The sequence below is a fragment of the Mytilus galloprovincialis genome, chromosome 7 (genome assembly GCF_965363235.1).
Source record: "Mytilus galloprovincialis chromosome 7, xbMytGall1.hap1.1, whole genome shotgun sequence".
Classification (NCBI taxonomy): Eukaryota; Metazoa; Mollusca; class Bivalvia; order Mytilida; family Mytilidae; genus Mytilus; species Mytilus galloprovincialis.
Window position 1 is genome coordinate 76,908,719 of NC_134844.1, and position 21,566 is coordinate 76,930,284.

Consider the following 21,566-nt stretch of genomic DNA (forward strand, 5'->3'; position numbering starts at 1 on the left):
ATCCTGTCTAACACTCCTGGTGTTTTTCATGTACGATTCTCATAGCTTTTGTATCCTCTTATTGGTGCAGTCTGTTATCTTTTTCTTGTATGAATATAAATTTCTCGTTTCACACTGCATGGAGTGCAATACGAAATAAGTGATAGGAAAATTTAATTGGCTTATAAAGGATTATAAGATGATATTACAGGATTTCCATTGGCTATTGATTAGGTCGTTGAAGAATTTAAGAGGTTAAGATGACGCCTGGGGCTCGTTTATTATTATTTTGAAATTAAATAACTCGAGTTGATATCAAGCGGTATCCCATTCTCACTTGTTATTGTCAATTGTACCTTCGAATTGGAAAAAGTTGAAATGGATAATTTAACTGATAAAAGTGGACAATCCGGATATAATTAAAAAGTTTTTTTTATGTCAAGTGTTGTTGTGTGGTGATGATAGAAAGCTTTAAACTTTTAATTCTCAACGGTATTTGAACAAAGACGCATTAAGAAGAACACAGTTTGTTACTATGGATAAATTACTGCCACATAAACGAGCAGAAATGTTCACGAGTTAAAGTCCCACTGAATTATGCATTGAACTGATGCATTTAAAGAAATGTAACAACAGAAACTGGATAGAAATGTGACAATCAGATTTTATTTAGCCTAATACGAACTGGTAATATCATTTTAATACAATAACAAAAACAAAAACAAAAATACACATACTTCTGAAAACTTAATCAAATAACCAATAAAACACCTAAAAATTAATGACTAATATTAAAAACTGTAGTCTTATAACAAACATATGTTTATTCTAGCTGATGTCCTAAAACAATGAGCGTTACATTTTGATAACCTTGATAAATTGAGCAATGGTACAATAGTTCAATTTGTATATCTCGTATCTAGTTGTACCGAACTATTGTGGCATGTCACAAACTTGTTTCAAATATGAATTGATAACACCTATCTTTAATTTTATGACATAAAGATAACAATTAGATTCATCAATGTCATATCTGTTATTCAAGATCAACCAGGTCGTCCATATTTATTTTAAAAGAAAACCATTTTCATATTGACGCAATCCAGTGCATGAACTCTACTTTTGCTGACATGATAACTTTAATCAAAATTGCTTTTTCCAAAAGGGTTCATTAATTGGGTTTCACTTGGTGTTTATCGCACAAAGTTATATGAATTATTTTTTCTTTGGTGGAAAAACTAAAGAGACATTAAGAACTCATAGATAAACAATAATAGTGCTTTGACTTGACATATCAACGATATAAGGATAAGGTTTAGAAACGGGAAATGCGTTGTTTAATGCGTTAAGGTTATTTATTTGATTTAAATATTAGGGGAAATACCCTTTAAAAAGGCCTCATATCATGCTCGCGGAGAAATATACAACACAATGAAATTTACATTTACCTGTTGAAATCAGTTAACACTCGATGGTGAACGAAATCGTTTGAGTATGGACTTAAATATCAACCATAAGCATAAAACATAATGATTTATAGGTTGCAAAGAAAAAATATTAACAAATTAAATATGTTTTACCAATAATTGCAAAAGAAACAATGTTAAGTCGTTCCACGCATCGTTGTATTCATTTGAAACAAGAACAGGTTGAAGAGGTCGTATGAATAATTCAATATTATTTCGGCAATTTCTAATTAAATATTCAGGAGGAAAAGTGATATCGGGTCAGTGACTGTATATGACATAGAAATATACAGTAAATGAGCTTTGACTGTTCAAATAGAACCAGTGCAGTATAAATAAACTTGTCAAGCCATGGTAAACACATAAGACTACGGAACAAGTAAAAACAAACAATTTCATTAACTTAAGACTAATTAAAAAGTAGAATCACAAAAATACTGAACTCTTAGGAGAATCCAAACAGGAAAGTCCCTAACCACATGACAAAATAAAAAGCTCAAACATATCAAACGAATCGTTAACAACTGTCTTATTCCTGACTTGGTACAGGCATTTTCTTATGTAGGCAATGGTGGATTAAACCTGGTTTAGTAGCTAGCTCAACCTCTAACTTGTATGACCGTCGCATCACATTCCATTTTATTTGACAACGATTCGTGAACAAAACAAACAGACACAATAGGTAAAAAATATCAAAAATAGGGATACAACAATCAACATGGTGTTATCATCTTTATCACTATAAAAGCAAACGAATGTGAAAAAAAGAAGCCCAAAAAGGCATACATCAAATTAAACAACCTCATTTTGCTTTATTTTTATACGATTTTTTTGTACCACCCACAAAAGAATGAAAGAATGTACTGGGACCGAAACCCTACCCTGACAGACACATGGTGTGTTAACATTAACTCTGACGTAGAATTGCGCGTTTGACGTCACACAGGTATATGTAAAATACTTTTGTCGTTCAAACCGAACCTAAACAAAATTAGGGCGTATCTAAGGTGCTCTTGAAAGGTTAAAGAACTTCTGTTCCAGCATTGTCACTTGTTGTGTTGGTAAGTTCTTATTCGATGATGAGCTTTGCATATCTTCCTAGGATATTATTATATTTAAATTCGGGTCATAAATTTTACGGAGTTGGTTAACTGTTATGGAATATCCGTTTCACAGATGATATCGAATATGTTCCTTTTGTCATAACTACAATCCCGCTCCCTTTTCACGAATGTGACCTTCCGAATTATACTATTCTAATATTTGTAATAACATGAGCAACACGGCAGGTATAACAGATGGAGCAGGATCAGATCACCTTTCGGGAGCACCTGATATCACCCCAGTGTTTGGTGTGGTTTGTGTTGCTAAGTCTTAAATTTTCTATGTTGTGTCTTGTGTACTATTGTTTGTCTGTTTGTCTTTTTTTTCTTTTGAGCCATGACATTGTCTGTTTATTTTCGATCTATGAGTTTGACTATCCCTCTGGTATCTTTCGACCCTCTTTTGTAGATTTTGAAATTATGATATGTATCTCCCTTACATCAATCTATGATTGTTTGATCTTATAGCTAAAGATTGTGTCCTTTCATAAATGCAGAGACATATTTGTCAAAATGCGCATATGGTGCAGTAAAATTCGTTCTATTAACATGAATCCATACCAGTTACATGAAAAATACAATATTGCTCATTTTTTCGTTAGTTTCAATCGTATGTACAAACAAATAAACTCATTTAGTTCATGTATATTTTTGTTATGTACAAAAAGGTGTTCTTTGATGTTTGAGGCTTATAAGATAATGTATATTGCAATATTGTTCTTGTCATATTAAAGATTTTAAGGTGTGTTATATGACAAGAAAAACTTAAAGTATGCATATTCTGACCGACGTCATAACAGATCATTTTCTACAACTACTTGAAAGAAATTAAATCCCTTTTTTTCGATCACATTGGAATGTGATATTCTGTTCTCGTGCGTTTAGTTTTATCCAATTCAAGCCTAACGGCTTAATCACTAAAAGATATATAACTGACTTTAACTTTTTGTTTTTTTCTCATGTTTCATCTTTATATTTTCTTTGCTACCAATTTATTTACTGTCTCGTTAGGGTATCAATACATTCTTTTAAAAAAGATAACAATATTATATCATTGATACGTCTATAATAAGTAATGTAGCTGTTATATATCAATGACATGACGAATTGACGAAAAAATAAAGTTACCAGGCTTATAATTATGAACAGCAGACACGCATGTATCAAGAATCATCAGGGACTCGAATAAAAAAGTTAAAAGGCTAAATAAAGTACAAAGATGAAAAGCACCAACGAACAAAATTTCAGAAGGCTTGGACAAATATAGCATAGACAATCTATTACCAGTGAAAATACTCTCTAGTATAACAAACAATTCTAAGTTTTGTAAAAATGACAGCACACAATCTTAATATACGTGAATCACATAAACAAATCCCTCCCCCAAAAAAACCCAACCAAAGTGACAAAAAAAACCCCAACATAGTATGTTTCGCCAATTGGTGTCAATCAACACAATTTTATACTCTCGTTATTTGATATTCCTACACACGATCTATCAATTTTGGCCTGATAAAAATAGTGATGTTATCTCACGTATTGATAACTTAAATTAACAGATGTTTCAAAACGTTAAACTGTACCTTAACGACATTTTCAGTTTAATAAATGGAGAAAAGGGATGTTTTTGCGTGATAGATTAGAGAACAACTAGAAATTATCGTTGCACAGCACAATCCTTATTGGCAACATAATATATATCATATCTAAGTGAGAAGAATTTTTAAAAACTGTCCATGCAACAACACCAATTTGAAATAAGCAAAAAAAAGAAAACCATTTTACCAGTCAGAGCTTGGATGGGTCGATACCACTGCTGGTGGTTAAGTTGTTTTACGTACAATGAACGTAGCAGTAAGTGCTTCTGTTAATGACTTGATTTATAACTTATTTAAATACCCCTGGAAAATTAACAAAGTTTCAAAAAACAATTTAATGTTTCAAACTTATTTAAGCAAAACATTGACTTTATATGAATTTGGAATTTGTTTATACCCCTTTTTGTTCAAGTAGATTATTATGTTTTCAAGTATCTATTCATTGATTTTTAAATGTTTTGATTCCACGTGATTTCGTGAATGTGAAATATACGTCAAACAATAATGATAGTATTAGAAGCTTAATCAGCCAGGACAAAAACAAATTCCTTGCCGAGTTTTTTAGTTTATGTTTGATACGAGAAATATGGGTTTTATTGTTGTTGGTAAGAGTAAAAAGTTCTATAACATGTGTATCAACTATGTTCATTACTGAATTAAAAAAAGATTTCTTGTCAGCTTTTTCTAGTTTTAATTCGAATAGTACGTACGGAGGGAGTCGTGGATGGCATTACGACACTCATTCCAATTAGTAATTGACGGGAGACGATAGTTATGTCCTTTACTGAAGTATGATTTCAACTCTTGGTCGGCAACGATGTTAAGGTCTCCTGTTTTAACATGGTAACTGGGGCCATACATGTATTTCGAATTACTGCAATTACATGACGTAGGTGTATTGTCACTGATATTTACATATTTACTTACTTGGCTATAATTAAACACATATTTCCGAGTAGATCTTTGTGACTTTAACAAATAAGAGGGAGATCAGTATTATCAAATTGTCCAGGAATTGTTCTTTTGACCAAATCAAAAGCTCAAACCCATCAAACGAAAGGAAAACAACTGTCATATTCCTGTCTTGGTACAGTCATTTCCGTGTGGATACAATATAGTGGATAAAACTGGTTTTATAGCTAGCTAAACCTGTATGACAGTCGCATAAAATACCATTATATTATCAATGGTGTGTGAACAAAACAAACATAATAGGAAAAACATGTCAAAATAGGGGTACAGTAATCACTATAAAACAAACATATATATAAACAAAGAAAAAAAATATTTACTCCTTATTAAACTATCAACAAATTGGGATTTTATTTTATATTTTAAGCATTCCAACTTAATTTGGTTAAAAATATGGCTCATAAAAAGGTGTCTGCTTAACAAAGTACATATAGACTATTTAGACTATAGTTAAAAGATTCTTCTCAGAGATTTTATACATCATCAAATTACTGAAAAATTATTACACCAAGGTTTTCGATATCACAAACTAGTCAAAACATTTACTAAATTTTATCATCGGTATAAGGAAATCATTCGTAAATATAGCTCAACATGCAGACTTCTTATACGTTCAGGTATTTCACATCCAATTTTTTATGGAAATATTCTTTATACAACACAAAAAGAGGGACGAAAGATACCAAAGGGACAGTCAAACTCATAAATCTAAAACAAACTGACAACGCCATGGCTACAATGAAAATGACAAACAGAAAAACAATAGTACACATGACACAACATAGAACCCCACCAAAAACTAGGGGTGATCTCAGGTGCTCCGGAAGGGTAAGCAGAGGTGTCAGTATTCACCTCAAAAACTAACAAAACCTTTGAATAGACTTATTAAGCAGGGATATAGTTACGATACTGTTGTCAGGTCATTAAAGATTGCATATTTTGTCGTTAATATTGATTCACTTATAGGGTCTTTGCATCGGAACTAAACACATTTATTTAAAAACCAGATATTGTCATGACACGGGTTATGATCTTCTCATATATGTTATGATAGTATGATACTAAACCCCTAACGGGAAGGATTGTGCCTGATGTTCATATGATGAAATCATAATCTTTCAGTCAGTTTAATTGAAGTCTGGAGCTGACATGTCAGTTAACTGCTAGTAGTCTGTTGTTATTTATGTATTATTGTAATTTTGTTTATTTTCTTTGGTTACATCTTCTGACATCAGACTCAGACTTCATTTGAACTGATTTTTAGTGTGCGTACTTTTATGCGTATATTTTTCAACATTTGCTAGAGGTATAGGGGAGGGTTGAGATCTCATAAACATATCAGGAATATGGTCATAGTTATATTATAGTTCGTTTCTGTGTGTGTTACATTTTAACGTTGTGTTTCTTTTGTGTTGTTTGTTTCCACTTATACTTGAGTATGAATTCACATTATTATAAGACGTATCACGGAACTGAATTTTAATGTGCGTATTGTTATGCGTTTACTTTTCTACATTGGCTAGAGGTATAGGGGGAGGGTTGAAATATCACAAACATGTTTAACCCCGCCGCATTTTTGCGCCTGTCCCAAGTCAGGAGCCTCTGGCCTTTGTTAATCTTGTATTATTTTTAATTTTAGTTTCTTGTGTACAATTTGGAAATTAGTATGGAGTTCATTATCACTGAACTAGCATATATTTGTTTAGGGGCCAGCTGAAGGACGCCTCCGGGTGCGGGAATTTCTCACTACATTGAAGACCTGTTGGTGACCTTCTGCTGTTGTTTTTTTCTATGGTCGGGTTGTTGTCTCTTTGGCATATTCCCCATTTCCATTCTCAATTTTATCTCCTTTGAGTTTGGTCTCATTTTCCCCCTTCAAAGTATCTGTACAACAGAGTTCACTATAAATTTATATAAAAAAATACATCTAGAGAATGGGGAAAGGTCATCTCCACATTTGAAAATGAAAACTGTCACATCGAAAACGAGGCACACTCTTACTCACACTCACATCGATACGAGTTTTTGTAGGAATGCCTATATACTGACTATATACAGTTCAAAACAAGCTATTTGAAATTTTGTTTCATTTTTTTAATGTGACATGCATCACCATTTTAGAAATATAACACAAGTACCTTTTTGATGTAAGACAGGCATTACACAATACATGTGCATGTATCATGTTCTGATATATTTGAAATAAAAAATATAAATGAAAAATTAAGAAAAATGTATTTGTTTGTTTCCTGACATTTTTGTAATTACCTTAATAATTCTGATAACTCATGTAAACAAGCAATACAATGTACGTATATAGATAACCTATTGAAAGAACAGAACTGAAACATTGAATATTTCCGAAAACTGTAAGTAAATAGTCTATTTAAGAATATGTGTCCAAAGTATATAGATAAACTTAACCAATAGAAAGAACAGAAATAAAACCTATAATACAAATATTTTTTTTTGGTTTAGAGTTAAAAACTAATGACTGTGTTCATGGCACATTTAGAGTTGTTATTTCAAACAAGGAAGTAAATATATTTTATTTGATTAAAAGTGTATACGAACAGAGCGAGAAAAAGCAAACCGATATTGTCCTTTTAAAACTTTATTCTTCACCTCTCTATCTTTGACATCAACACTTCACTTCATAATTGTAGACGTAATCTACCCTCCGCGTGATCCACTAGAGATTACTTAAGTGTATGGATACTATATTTAAAATCATGTGAATTTTTGGCGTGTAAGCCGAATGGAAAAGACTTAACTGAAATATTAAGGCAAGTTAGTCTTTCCTGATGATTATCTTAAGTAACTACTAGTAACCAATATGATAGGCTTTCAGATATGTGAAATAATTCTATGACTACAAAAATAGTAAGATAAATAGAGTGGGAAAGGATACTCTTTTTTTGACAAAATATAATAAAAATATTTTTTGGTAAAAAGCATACACAGACACATAGCCGAACAGTGCAATTTATGTATTTACATGGTGTCAGTTGATTTTGCTTCAAGTTTTCCATTGAGTTTAATATTTTTCTCTCCTGGGATTTTTTTTATTTGCATTTGAGTAATGAACACAATTTCAAATGAGAATATAATTTCACTAATTCGGTATTAAACAGTAACCCATTGAATTTGTTCAAGGTTTCTATAACTTCATATATGTTGGTTTAAAAATTTAAACTGTATAGTAAAGGCTAATTACATCCTATATAGATCTAAGAAGATGTGGTATTAGTGTCATTTAGACAACTGTCCAGACAAATTCACAATTTTTAAAAGTAAACCATTATATGTCAAAGTACGGCCTTCAACACGGTGGCTTTGATATATATTTTGCTAATTGTCTACGGACTATTTGTTTTCATATGATTCAGAACAGTAAAATTGTAGTGGCGAAACTTTTTAGCAAATTGTTTACTTATAATTATTCAAAACTTCTAGACATCTTTTATTGATATGGACATTAGATATGTATATTGGTCATCAACACCTTTAAAGATGTGTGAGCCATGCAGTCTACGAAAAAGAACAGAACGTGCAGTTTACTTTTGTCGTTCTTGCTTTGAAAGATACTGTGAATCATGCTACTTAATACACAAGGCACACAAATCCAGCAGTAACCATGATATTGTCACATTTGATGAAACTATCCAAAATATCAATGAGTGTGAACCATGTAGCTTTGGAAATAAATCAACTAAGTCAACACAATTTTGTAGAGATTGTAAAGAGTATCTTTGCGAACATTGCACAACTTCACATCGTTCCCATAAACAAAATAAGAATCACACAACAATACAAATAAATGAGGCTCTAAATTGCAATCCCTGCAAAATGAAAGGGAAAACGGAAACAGCTGTAAAGTTTTGTCTCGACTGCAAAGAACCAGATCCGCTTTGTGCTTCATCTGCAGACATACACCTATCAATGAAAAGAACAAGAGGACACAGAATGTCGTCAGATATGTCTTCGTTAATTAAGTGAGTATTGGTTTAAAAGAGGAATGTGGTGATCTAAGGTGCTCCGGAAGGGTTAACTGTAACAATGTAAATATCTCCTAACATAATTAAGCCTTAATTGTCACAACATTCCTCTTTGACAATATTGCAGCTAAAAGTGATTTCAAAACTTACATCATGGTATGACAAATTTCCCTTTAAGTCATTCCGTTTGTCACTAATTAAATTCACATGTTCACATCTTGATAAGTTAATAAGTATCAATTAAAATCAATGCTAGATTGTGTTTTTGAATACGTTATTTTTATACTAAAGTCATAAAGGACAAAATGTAAACCCAGGACAGGAATTTTTATAATATTCACTTTGGAATATGTCTTCTTGAATATAAGACAGCAACATGCAGTTATTACAGAAATGTCAATGACAAGTAGCCATAATGTTCTAATTGTACTTTTAGAGTACTCAACAATATAAGTAAATCAATAGCCCGAACTGAAAATTTTCAATAGGTTTTACTAGAATATTTTGAGGATAAATTATTCCAAAATAATATTGGACACATAGTTTTAATATGAGCACAGTATATTCTTGAAGTTTTAAAGTAATTTGTTTTGATATAAGCGTAACAATTACAAATATACGAATATATATATATAAAGCATATATAACTTAAACATCGAATAAAACGCAGTCCTCTCCGAAAAAATTAAAATACTGAAAACAGTAAATTATTCTATAGACTCGCATATTAGATTTGTGTACGTGTCTGTTCCTGTAGAAAACTTATTATAAAAGGGTTATTACATGCTTTGTCTATCGTGATATTGTTAATGATGCCAAATTATAGATACGATGCAGGCAAAGTTGACCGTAGATGATTTTTGACTTTATGTGTAAGTACTTTTTGGTCATATAAAAGTGTCATCCTTTACAGATATGAGAGCACTCCCAGATACTGACAGATAGTTAAAACCCAATATCAAATTATAAAAAAAATCATGTATCTAAGACTCAAAGTACTATACTCTACTATTATTTTTGATGAGCAGCAATATTAACAGCGTATAAATCTATACTTAATTTATTATTATTTATAATTATCAAAGAGGAAATGACATAATTTATGATTATGGTCTGTTGTTCCGTCTGCTGGTCTCCTATCACAGTGTGTTTTTAGTGAGGACAGTCTACCATGAAGATGTTCTCAAATTGAATTTAAGTTCAATAATCATTTTTTATGTTGTTGGGAACCTTACACTTATATGAATTGTACAGGTGTTATCACAATTTTACGGTCATGCAAGCATGGATACAGGATAGGATACTACGAGCGGAGCATGCATGCTATGGACATATTTTCTTAATTTGATTGCAATTTATTAATCTTATATCGTTACTTTGAATAGTCAAAAAAATACAAGGAACATCTTCAATGTATGGTAACGGGTTAGTAAGATTTACAATTACTCAAAAGTAGTACAAATATTAGATATTTTATATATCAAGTCTAAAGTCAAATAGAATATTTTTGTTCACGATTTTTTTAATTACTTCAGCAATGTGAGGCAAGACCCACATCAGGAAACAAGAAATTCGGAAGTGTGTCTACCAAAAATTACAAGGACTCCGAATATCAGCAATGGTAAATAGAAAAGTTTACATTTGTAATATATTAAAAATGAAAGAAAGACGAATATTTAAAATCAGATCTGATAATTGAACGACTTATTTGTACATCGGTGTTCAAATAGCCAGAACATATTTCGATAACACACAAATTGAGTAATGCTTATAGAATAAATCATCTTACCCAGTGAAAATGAATATCTGTTATATCTTTATTCTTATATAAATATAGGAAGATGTGGTATGAGTGCCAATGAGACAACTCTCGATCCAATTAAAAAAATATAAAAGTAAACCATTATAGGTCAAGGTACGGCCTTCAACACGGAGCCTTGGTTCATGCACGCTATCCACTTTATGCTAGCACTTGAATTGATTCAGTAACTATATATAAGTTGAGCATTTGGTAAAACTATTGATAAATTATTTTTTTTCGAGATAAGTAAATTCAAAAAAATGCCGGGAAAAGGCTGAGTCAGACTTTTACCTTATATTCAGCAATAGCATTATTCCGTCTCAAATCGTGAGAAAATAAAATCTAGAATCTGTTTTAATTTTGGTAATGATCTTTTAATGAGCTATAGAAGTTTCGAATGAAAAAGTGTATATATCTTAACCGGCCTAGTAGCACCCAACCCAGGGAGTTCTCAACCTGAAATGACTACATGGTTAATTATGTGTTATATTAGTTTATCTTCTTATTTTTGGCAGATAGTTTTCTCAAAACCTATTACAGAAACTCATTCGTCCAATACGAACTGTCTTATAGTTTACCCCTTATCCCGTCTTGTGTGTACAGGAACGTAATCAAAATCAATTTAAAATATGTTTTGATTTTCAGCGATTTGTTAGATTAAGTTTTTCAGAAGCCATTCCAGGTTTTTTGTAGACATATTTCGAGAAAAAACGAGTGTCTGTTTTAATGACCGAGATAACATTCATTTGAAACACAATTATTCCTTATAAAATCGTCAAGGTAGAAAAGCAATGAAAACTAGAATTGCCATTGCAAGCGATAGCGGAAGTCACCCTTCCCCCAATTGCCACTAAGCGGCAGCCATTTCAAAATTGTTTAACAGTGAATGCACATCTATGCATGGCAATACATCTTTCTGTTAATTTTCAGTACATTCAGAGTATTTTCAAAAATTTCTCATTTCTGTTTAACAGTGAATGCACAAATATATATGGCTAATCGCTATGCATCTTTCTGTAATTGTTTTAGTTCATTAAGGGCATTTTAAAACAAATCTCATTTCTGCCGTTTCCATGGCAATGGCAGTCATTTTCGAATTTTCAAAGTCATAAGTCTCATCTTTACTTGACGGTTAACAATAATATTAAGTTTCATTAAGTTAAAAACATTTTGAAAATTTTTGATATTTTTGCAGTTTCTATGGCAACGGTGGTCTTTTTGGAAATTCAATCGTCAAAAGTCTCATCCAGACTTGCCAGTCTACAATCATATAAAGTTTCATCAATTGTGGAGCATTTTGAAATTTTTGACATTTGTGATGGTTCCTATGGCAACAGAGACCATTCCCAAAATTTAATGGCATATACCACAATGGTACATGGGAGGGACCATACCATCAAAGTTTCGATCAATTTGACCTACCATTTTAAGAAAGTAAATGCCACTTTAAGGTTTTTGGATCATTTTGACCTGTTTTGCATTGTTTCCATGGTAACGGCAGACATTTTCGAAATTCCAACGCCAAATTCCACATCTACCAATGTTACTCATCCTTACTATGAAGTTGGAGCATTTTGATACTTTTGTAATTTTTGATGCAGTATCCATGGCAACATAGCAGTTCAAATGATTGCCAAAATCATCCAAAACCAGTATATGGCTGGCACCTACATTGTATCAAAATATGATGATTCTGAGTTTAAGCATCTCCAAATTATTCATCAAAACCAAAAACTGGAATTTTTCACAATTGTTCCGTTTCCATGGAAACGGCAGCCATTTTTTTATGATCTTAGACCCTACTGCAACCCGAAATTTTGTGTTCCTTCTTTGTTCTTATAGTGAACTATCATTTAGATTTGTTCCATTTTGCTCCAAAAAACCTGCCGGACAAAAAAAGGTGGAAGTATAATAATAATAATAATTAAAAACCAATTGTTCACAGAACAATTGAAGGTCTTTCCACCAGTTACTATCTATTTTGATATTAGAATATAAAAAATCAGTCTAAAATGTCAGTTCATATGGCTTTATGATGTATAGATATGAAATTAAAGCAAAGGTCAAAATCTAGGACGTCAAATTAACCTATGACCTTGACCTCAATTTCAAGGTCACAAACTGAGGATTTCAAATCAAAAGACCCCAGTCTCTAATATGTATGGTTAAGTTATATCACTTTAAACATAATTTCAGATATAGGGGCTAAAACTCCCATTCATTGTTTACGCACCAAAATAATTTGTCGATATCTTATAAGGTTAATGAAAATGAGTGAAAATAAGACAAATTCAAAAATTAGAATATGACCTTGACCTTTGAACTTGACCTAATTTTCATTTTTTTGGACCAAGGACCTCAAATCAGAAGATCCTAGGTCTCTATCACTTATGGTGTTCCAGTTTAAAATACATTTCAAAATTTCAAATACAAAAAGGGAAATAACTCTCATATGTAGCGTTCATATTGCTTCCGTCGAAATTGGACAAATCATGCGAAGGATATAACGAGCAATTTTATAAAATAAATTTGTCGTAATCTTTTACGGTTGCGAAGGAGTTGTGGACACAAGGAAAACAGTGTTTGGGGAGATAACTCCTACAAAGAAAAGTATTCGGTTACGCAGGGTAAATTTCAAAAGCGCATAAACTGTTCAATATCATATACCAAATATCTTAGCGACATATTGCGAAACATATGTTTATCGCAAGAACAAAATTTGGCGGAAGAAAAAAAAAATAATCAGAAGAAAAACAATAGGTCTTTCCACAGGAAAGTGGAAAGACCTAATAATATAGAAAAAGAAACAGAGGAAAAGCAATATGTCACCCGACATTGTCTATCGGGTGACATAATAACTATAATATTAATAAATGCCTCATAATGCAAGTAATATTTTTTTAATATACATTTATCAGTCGAAATACAACCCAATGTAACCAGCAAAACATGTGAACCATGCTACCACAGGGACAGAAAGTCACCAGCTTCTTATTACTGTCAAGATTGTGATGAACAATATTGTGAAAATTGTAAGCAGAAACACACCAAGAGAGAGCAAACACAAAATCATAATGTAGTTGCTATCAATCGTGAGAGTTCAAATTGTATGCCATGCACCCTATATAATGTTGTAATCAATGCGACAAACTTCTGTAAGGTTTGTAATAAAGATTTATGCAATGAATGTACAAAGACACATTTATTGCACAAAATTACACGAAAGCATAAGATTAGACCACTTCAACCAATTTCTCCTAGTTGCGAGATATGTGATACTGCAGATGCTACATTATACTGTGATGACTGCGAAGATCCTGAACTCCTTTGTGAACTCTGCGCTGATGTTCATAGGTCAATGAAACAGAACAGAACTCATAAACTTTCAAACGATTTGACAAAGTTTTTATCTAGGTAAGTGTAAGTATACATCAATCATATAGGTATATATATATATATGATAAAAACTATAAAACAAGTTTCTATACATTCGGCCATTATGGCCTTTTTCAAAAATAACAACATCGAAACAACAATTACCACACTTGGATACATCTCCTTTTTGATAGATACTTTTTACTATCGTTCGTACATATCGTTGAGTCGGGATATTAGATACTGTTAAGGTCAAATATTTCTTTGCCGTGGTAGTGTTGATACAGTGTTGTACAAACGCAATGTTTTTATAACTTGATTTCTTTTATATATCAGTTGTTAATATGAAATTCGTTTAGACTATGAATAGTTATAAGCTAAGGTATGAATAAGAATAAGGCGGAAAGACTCTATACAATTGCTGTAATTGTTTAATTCTACTTAATGTATGATTATTTAACTTTTTCTGTGTTTTTGGTATGTTATCATTGGAATAAAGGATCATTTATTTTAAGAATGTCGATTAGTGATATGAAATAGTGATTTATTTTTGTCATGAAATCTTAAATTAACCTTTTCCACTCACTTTTTTCCAGGTTGAAGCCGACAAAGTCAACTGAAAAGACCGAATTTATAATTTCTCATAACGCATTTGAAAAACCGAGCGTAAAGGTGAGATAACGCAAATCAAAATGTCAAACTTTGCCTTCAATATAAGTTGTTCTAAAGTTCTGCCAGTGACATCTGAAATGACGTCATGTCACTACAAGCATAAGAACAGTGAACGAGGTGGGATATACATTCAATGTAGTATTGGGCATAAAAAACTAGCAGTACAAAAAAGGACAACTGACAAATATGTGCCAATGAGACAAGTCTCTACCCAAGTCACAATTTGTAAAAGTAAACCATAATAAGTCAAAGTACGGCATTTACGGCGAATTCCTTGCTCACTTCGAACAGCAAGCTATAAAGGGCCCCCAAAAAGCTTGTGTAAAACCATTCAAACGGGATATTGACTATAAAACTAAATCCAACACTAACATTTAAAGAAAATTGTGTATGTATATTAGGACTCAGAAAAAAACCAAAGTTATTTTGCTTTTAGAATCTATCAAGTTTCAATATATTTTAACAAATTCTGTGCAGTATGGGGAGCATTGTACTTCATTCCTATACAGGAAAATAAAACAAAACATGGAATTGTCAGTTTATATGGATCTATGAGTTTGAATGACCCTCTGGTATCTTTTGACAGAATTAAGGATATTAAATTGTATTAAAAAAAACCCAACAATATCCTTAATTCTGTCAAACAGATTACATTAGCTATCATGAAGATATCTTTATTGTAAATTTAACATTGACCTTGTAAACATATACTTAAATACACAAACATATTTATCTGAAAAAGTTATAATTTGTTCGATTACAGCTTAAACTAAACCAGTCAACAATGTCATGATACTGTCAAGATAGATATATTACATTCCTATGTGATTTTTCAGTAATGACAATACCCAATTTTTAATTGAAACAGTTATCTTTTTTTTTTTTTTTAGAGTTATAGCAAAAATGTGTATAATTCGGAAAGCAATGTAAAATCTCCGATATTCTCAAATGACACAGTAAACAACATTATTCTATAATTCATAAGTTGATCTCAAGAACTCTGATAAATCATGTCAAATAGGCTTAGTACATCTACAACCAAGTCTCGTAAATCTTGATTGTTTCAATATTGTATAAACAGAAATTGTTCAGAAAATGATCGCTTCGTTAATAGTTTATGTAAATGCTGACAAATGGGATAAAAATGTTAAATAGAGAACGATCAAAATGTTATGATGCTTTCGCTCTGTCAAATGCTCATCGGCCTTCTTGTTTAACAACGTATCATTTTTCATTTGCATTTTGCAGAAAATTCTAGAAAATCCGGAAAAACCATATGTAATCGAGGAAAATAGTAAATTCGACCATATAAATCTTAAATGGGAGCACAATAAAAAGTTATCTGATGAGGAGTTGTACCAAATAAATTTCAAATCAGCACCGAACGGAGAATGGAAAGTTTTTTCTCCAACTAAGCCCTGTCGTAGTCGGATGATTGTTATCGATGGTTTGGAGGCTGAGACGTCATATATCTTCAAAGTTCGAGTCACCAACAAAGACACCGGAAATAAAGGACCTTTTAGTCACGAAAGCGAAATAATTAAGACAGGAATCTCCCCTGCACTTCAGATTAAGCAATTTTCAAAAAAAATTGCAACTGGACCGCCAGATGTGTACATGCTGCCAATCACAGAAAACAAGGCAGCCAGGAATGAGACTTCACAGACAAGAAAATTTACGCTTGGTAAATGTTTGTATTAATTCAGAAAAGTATTTTCAAACGAATTTTGGCTTTCAATCGATTCTTAAAATGAAAACTTTAGTGTTAACAATGATTAAGAAAATAAAGAAAACACTGGTCGCGCATCTTTTCTTACATCTATGTTTTGAAGGAGAAATGCGAAAATAAAGAAAAAGAAAACAACCTGTCCATCGGTTCAATAAACCAATTGTAAATACAAGGCTTCGAATTGTTTACGCTAGACGCACGTTTCGTCTATAAAAGGCTCTTTGTGACAATCAAATTAAAAAGTTAAAACGGCCATTTAAAGTATAAAGTTTCACACATTGTCAAAGACAGCTAAAGTATTAGTAATCTAGATCTAGTATTGCGAAAGGATTCAAGTTTGTTAACATTTTTTTTATGACCATAATAATAATATTTCATGTCAGCACAACAGTTCAGACCGCATGTATAAGATACATCCTCTAGAGCTATTGATGAAAACCCAACATATTGCCTGATCAATAAATCACAATTAAGATGAACAATGCAACCTGTCATAAATTATTCGAAATCTGCATTTGAATTGATTGACTTGAATAAAAGGACTTTTATAAATAGAAAGTGAAAACGGTCAAAAGAACGTACAAAACTATTTTTATATATTTAAGCCTCATTAAAAGTTTTTATATTTATAGGATCACCTGGTAGTCACACACAAGAAAAGACAATAATGATAGTAGGAGCAACAGGTTCAGGCAAGAGTACTCTTATTAACAATATGGCAAATTATGTGATGGGTGTAACATGGGAGGATCCATTTAGATTTACTCTTGTAAATCTCGAAACATGCGAACAAGCACGAAAAGGGAATGAGGTAAGTTGCATTGCATATGAACCATACGAAGTCCAAAACATTAAAACGAAACTTTGCTTCAATGTAAAACAATTTTATGCTTAGTGTTTGTATTGTAATTTGTGTAAAACACCATGGCATTTAGATTGTCACCTAATCATGTTAAAAAAATGTATTTAAAACAGTCATTAGTGGTTCAAATATCACGAATCTTGTAAAAAGAGATAAATCAATGTAATAATAATAAATTGAGGGAATTTATCAGGCGTCTCCTTCTATGCATAAATCGATTAAACACTTTTAAATGTTAAAAATAAATGAAATAAATTTTTGATAAATTTATTACGTTCGACGTTCTTTTCTATTAACATATATTTTAATTTTTCAGTGCATTATATGCAATACATAAAGTTTCAGATCACAATGTAGAATTTTATTTTGTTGCTTAATCTCGCATATTTGTATCTTCTTTTTCTTGTTTAATGCAATACAAACTCTAAGTATGAATGATTTTTAAATATAAATAAAGATTTTGATGATATAATACATCATTCAGCTATGAAAGTTTTATTATCAAGTACACCTGAAGAGTAATCATGGGAGAATATTTATAAATAAAGAACTAAAATGTTTTAAAAACGACATACCTGGAATCGTTTTCCAAACGTTGCAACACATTTTGTAATCTTACCATGCATCGTTTATAAAGGTTTGAAGGGTCAACGAACCATAATTGCATCATCGTAAAATGAATAACTTAAAGATTCAGATACAAATAAGCAGTAATTATATGAATATTGGATTTGATATCAAAATAATACTACACAGAACATTTGGACAGTTCAACTTTAAAGCATTTATTTGAGCTGACTTCAATTAAAAATTGTGTGTCAAATACTCTGCAAATTGAAATGAATACTTATATATCTTATTCTACAAATTATCAGGAATAATCATGCTTTCACAGCTTTCACAACAGAAGAACGCTTTGAAAAGTTTTTGGCTAATTGCAGGCTTTATCACAGACAGAATGGATAACTTGTTATACAATATACAACGATGTAAGTCGACTTAATTACACGATCAACCTCATAGATACTCCAGGTTTTGGTGATACCCGTGGACTTACTCAGGACGCAAGAATAGTATCCCAGATTAAACAGCTTTTTACAGCGAAAAATGTTAAAGGATTAACTGTCCTTGATGCAGTATGTTTTATTCTAAAAGCACCAGATGCTAGGCTTACATCAACGCAAACATACATCTTTGAATCGATTCTTACATTATTCGGTAAAGATATTACTGATAATATCTGCACCTTAATTACATTTGCTGATGGACAAAGACCGCCAGTGTTAGCAGGTCTTGAAGCACTTCCCGGGAAGCCTCTTCCTTACAAGGTTTATTTTCCTTTTAACAATTCTGCGCTTTTTGTCAACAACACAAAACAGGATCCAACAAAACGTTCGTCATTTTTTTGGGATATGGGAATGTTAAGCTCCAAATTATTTTTTCAAAAGATTATGTCTTTACAAACAAAAAGTCTGTTACTTACCTCGGAAGTTTTAAGAAAAAGGCAACAACTTGAAACCATTATCCTTCATCTTCAAGAGGAAATAGATAACGGGTTGACAAAGATTGACTCATTAGAGGGGGAGGTTAAAATTTTTACAATGTACCAATCTCAGATAGACCATGATAAAGACTTTGAGTATCTATTTAAAGAAACTGACACAGTAAGACAAGATATTAGTGGAACAGGTATACACACTACATATTGTCTGGTGTGTAATATGACGTGTCATAAAAATTGCACAATTGCCAACAATACCGAAAAAGCAAAATGTTGCATAATCTCACATCAAGGATTATGCAAAGTATGTCCCAAAAAATGTGATTGGAGAGATCATTATAATGTTCCTTTTATTGTCGAGTATCAAACGAAATGGGTTACAAAAACATATAGCAATAAGTTAGCACAATATCGAAAGGCATCACAGAAAAATATGACTAAAGCACAACTTGTACAAAAGATGAAAGAAGACATTAAATCTTGCAAAAAAAAAGTACAAGGTATGATTGAAGAGATAACAATACATACTAATAGGCTTAAAGATATAGCTCTACGTTCTAACCCGATAAGTACAGTAGCGTATATTGAACTGATGATAGAAAGTGAAAAACTTGAGAGGAAAAGTGGATATAAACAAAGGTTGCAGACATTAAATGATTGCAAAAAACGTGCAGAATTTGAAAACAGAAAATGTCAAGGGGAAATTTAGAAGTCTAAACATGAAACTGAGAAATGTTCCTTTCCGACTTTATACAAAGCATCATATGTAACGATGTTATGACAATAATTACAAAAAGAAAATTCTCAAAAGGATAAGCATCAGTGTACTTTCCTAAAGAATTAACATATAAAGTCAGTTTAATTTTCACCTCGGTAACTGAAAACAGTCAATAGATTTTAACCCATGAGTTGATATAGTTGTTTCAATTTTACTTTTTTAGTTACAAATTTAATACCAGTATATCAGTATCTAGTCATTTGTACATACATTTCGCCGTTAGGATCTTTTGAATTGTTTTACATTTGTCATTCCGTGGACTTTTATAACTGACTATGCGGTATGGGTTTTGCTCATTGATTAATTTCTGTGTCGTATGTTCTTTTGTGGATTTTTGTCTCATTGGCAATCATACCACATCTTCTTTTTTTATATGTAAACATTATTACACCAGGGTTCTCGATATCGTAAGCTAGTCAAAACATTTATTAAATGTTATCATCGGTACAAGAACTTCATTCGAAAAATAAATCAACTTGCAGACATTGTCACTGATGAGTCTTTAGTAGACAAAAAGCGCGTCTGGCGTAAATAGAAAATTTTAATCCTGGTTATTTACAACTACTGGGTCGATGCCACTGTTGGTGGAGATTTATTTCCCCGAGGGTATCATAAGCCCAGTAGTCAGCACTTCTGTGTTAACTAGAGTTATCATTGATATGTTTATAAATATAAACAAACTGTTAACCAAACTTTGAACTTTTGAAATACTAAGGCTTTTCTACCTCAGAATATATTACTTTAGCTGTATTTGGCGTCTGGGGTAAATATAAAATTTTAATCCTGGTATCTATGATGATTTTTTTTTACGTTCAGGACGTCAGGTAATTTACATCCAATCTTTATTCTATACAAAATGCAAAAATGTCGGCATTCAACTCAAAGCTAAACAAACCTTTCAACATCAGACTTATTCAGAAGGGATATAATTTTGATATTAATATTACTTCGCTCATAGACCGAGGGTTTCTGCATCGGAGGTTAACACATTTATTCGGAAACCAGTTGTTGACATGATACGAATTATTTTTCTTCACCCATATTTTATGATGGTATATATTAAATCCCCAACGGAAGGGATTTTGCTTGATTTTCATATGATGAAGACATAATCTTTCAATCAGTTTAATATAGGTCTGAATTTGGCATGTCGGTATATGCTAGTAAATTTATGAATAATTATCATTTTGCCTAGTTTCTTCTTCTGTTACCTATTCTGACATCGGACTCGGACTTCTTTTAATCTGAGTTTTACTCGTCGTCTTGCTCTGTGTTTGTTTATTCTACATTGCCTAGAGGTATAGGGCGAGGTTTTGGAATCTCACAAAACATGTTTAATCCCGAGTCAGGAGCCTCAACGCTTTGTTAGGCTTGCATGTTTTGTTTGGCCATTTATATATTATAACTAGTACACATTCAGGTACCAGCTGAAACCCACCTGAATGTGCCAGATTTTCTTGCAGTGTTGAAAAGCCATTGGTTGCCTTTGGTTTTTTTCCTACTCTCTGGTCAGATTGTGTTTTTTTTAACACATTCCCTATTACCATTCTCAATCGTAACAGGAATCAAAATACTAAGCTAAACGAATCTTAATAAAACAGTGTGGGATCTTGGGTGCTCCAAAAGAGGGAGCATATCCTGCTCCATTAGTGACATTAAGTAACATCCATCGTATTGCCGATGACAATTATATTTATTTGTTTTCTTAAACGTCACTATCGACAAGGTTTGG

At 31.9% G+C, this 21,566-nt stretch overlaps 2 long non-coding RNA genes across 2 annotated transcripts in view; one reads left to right on the forward strand and one right to left on the reverse strand.

Moving 5' to 3' along the window:
- The window catches only part of LOC143083703 (uncharacterized), a 221,748-nt gene that overhangs the window by 99,934 nt on the left and 100,248 nt on the right, over positions 1-21,566 (reverse strand). The gene's annotated exons all lie outside the window — the stretch shown is intronic.
- LOC143081970 (uncharacterized) lies at positions 16,226-19,926 on the forward strand. The gene is made up of 3 exons (XR_012980185.1): positions 16,226-16,648; positions 17,326-17,504; positions 18,497-19,926. It is a non-coding gene; the product is annotated as an uncharacterized LOC143081970 (long non-coding RNA).